The sequence below is a fragment of the Triticum aestivum genome, chromosome 7B (genome assembly GCF_018294505.1).
Source record: "Triticum aestivum cultivar Chinese Spring chromosome 7B, IWGSC CS RefSeq v2.1, whole genome shotgun sequence".
Taxonomy (NCBI): domain Eukaryota; kingdom Viridiplantae; phylum Streptophyta; class Magnoliopsida; order Poales; family Poaceae; genus Triticum; species Triticum aestivum.
In genome coordinates, this window is record NC_057813.1 from 738163821 (window position 1) to 738166783 (window position 2963).

Below are 2963 nucleotides of genomic sequence, written 5' to 3' on the forward strand. Positions count from 1 at the left end.
TTGGTTTTGCTTATTGAATGGTCATATTGGAAAAGTTCTCCTTCATTCCCATGTGCTTGACAATTTGATCTAATAATGCACTCGAGAATGAAAGGAGGAGCTACGTACCACCGATAGTCAAACCGTGATTAATAATAATGATCTAGTTTAATATTTGAATTATGAACATATATAGGCCGGAAATGTCGTACTCGGACGATGAAAATCGCCCGGGGGAGTGCGACTAGTGCCACGACGACCGAGGTATGTGCGACGGGTTCATTGAGCTGGACGAAGATCGGCGTTTCAGTATTAAGCTCGAGGAGACCTTCGATGTTCATACGGTATGCAACAACGACAATAGTTTTTTTTTGTAATTAAGCACGACTTCAACTATTTTAACGTGTATTTTTCATCTTTTCCAATTCGACTAGCTTATCCCATGTTATGCAAGACGCTATGTCTTGGAGAGGACGTGTTTTGAAGACCATGAAAGTATGGAAACCAAAAAAATTCTCCTAAGGACCCATCATGGTGTGGATTTTCAAGTAAAGCTGTACAATGCTGAGAGTGTAACCCATTTTGGTTGCAAAAATTGGGAAGCACTTTGCAAGATGTATGGTTTTTATGAGGGTATGCTTGTCACCATGGATCTTGGTGATCCTACAATCAAGCAAGACAGACCTTCGATTTGGGTCCTTGTGGATACACCTCCAATTCTTCCCCCATGTGAGCTTAACATAGTTATTAAGTAATTTATATTGTTTATTTCAAAATAGTTGACATCTTATTTCCATTGACAGCTTATTTTCATTCTTCAAAGAATGTGCGGAAGATGGTAGACAAAACCCACTACACCGATGGCTCCAAATTAACTTATAGGGAGAAAAATCATCTGATCGCATTTTGTACTGATCTTGAGAATTACAATGTCTACAATCGAACTCCTCAACATTATGGTCAATACGTGCCACTAGTGCACATGTTGAACTACGGTAACTACCATGGAGATACCCTGGTAAGATTTTTTACTATTACGATATCCGTGCATCTTTTTGCACACTTCTAAAACTAGTACATCATTGCTAACTACGAATTTATTACTATGTTTTTCAACAGATAATCCTGAATGATTGTGTGCCTTATCTGATGTATACGCACGGTAGCCTTCATATTTTGAACATACAACCAGGTCTTCCTACGAATCTGAACTGTCCATACCGGGTTTCTAAAGAAGTGGAGACATGAAAATCAAAGAATGAAAAAATTATATGGACAGTCGTAAGGAACTTCTTGAAAGCAAAAGGCAACGAAGCGCAAAAATTGGAGATAGGATGATCTCCATTCTTCACAATGGAGAGTCAGGGTCTATATTATTTTATGCTATTTTACCTTAAGGGTGTTTAGGTCCTACCTGATACTGATGATCATGTGCTAAGAACAATTATATGTAGGGTTGGGTTCGATGACTATAAGGATGATGATCGTATGACTTATTATTAATAACGAGTAGAAGTTGTATGATGCATATGATGCATGATTAGTAGGACTTGTTATTATATATGATGATGTATGGTGTGAGCATGCATGAGTATCAGCGGGTGAAATGAACATAGCAGCAGTGGTAAACCAAGGACGAAGATATAAGAGAGGACACTTCTCTCTATTAGATAGCTAATAACAACCTAAAAATAACCCCCAAAACCCCTAAAGCAGCCACTTTTAAAAAAAACATCTCCTTTTGGCACCAACCGGGACCAAAGGCCCCCCTGCCTGGGCTCGGCGCACCGGCCACGTGGAGGCCCATCTGTCCCGGTTCGTGTTTGAACCGGGACTAAAGGTGGGAGGTATTAGTAACGACCCATTAGTCCCGGTTCATGAACCGGGACTAAAGGCCCCTTACGAACCGGGACAAATGCCCCTTTTTCTACTAGTGGCAAAGACCTCAAATTAACCCAGCCCTGCTATCTTTGACCAAAATTCCAGCAAAGGTACAACTAAGATAAAGAGCAAGGATGGCAAAGGATAACCTTGTCTCAGCCATTTACCAGAAGAGAAGAACTCATTTTGCATATTATTAATTTTGACTCCGACGGAGCCCTGTCTCGTTAAAGAAAATATTCGTCTTAACTAGTGCAACGATTCGGGCTCATCTACAACCGGTCATGAAACAATTCACAAAAAGCTCAAAGAAATTCAAAAATTACCAATTTTGTTTTGCATGGTAGATAATTTCTTGCGTGAGGTCTGCTCCAATTTTCAAAACATTTAAACATCTAAGTAGATCCCAACAAAAAAGACAAATTGGGTCAGAACAGTACATGAATAGTAAATTTTTTACACACCCCTAATTTGTCTTTTTTGTCGAGAGTTACTCAGATGTCCAAATGATCAAAAAGTTGGAGCGGACATCACACACGAAATTATATACCGTGCCAAAAAAAATGATTTTTTTTGAAATTTTCTAAATTTTATATTAACCTTTTTCTTTAGGACGAGTCTGGGCTCATAAATCTTTACCTAATAATAAAAAGAATTGGGTTTCTGTCGTCCGTCAATAGAATTGCCCTCAAAGTTAGCACAAATTACCCACTCTGCCATCCGTAAGTAAAACGATTCGGGTTATTTCAGAATCGCCGCCGGGTTTGGTTCTTAAAGGATGATACGCTCATGTAAGACAAAAATAGAGCTATCCTGATGGCTAAGGCGTTGGTCTACCGCACAGGCGACCACGGTTCAATCCCTGCTTCCCCACCCCTTTCGCCCCCTTTTTTCTCAATACAAAGCGCCCCTCCTCCTCTCGTTCGCCCTAATGGACCGGCCCATGTACGGATGGTGGCGCCGCCTATTTTCTATTTTGCTTTTTACCTTTTCATTTTCCTTCTTTCAATTAATTCGAGATTTTCAAATGAATCAAATTTAAAAATGATGTGAGCTTTAAAAATATATTGAGAAATCATAAACTCTTTCTGAATTCAAAAAAT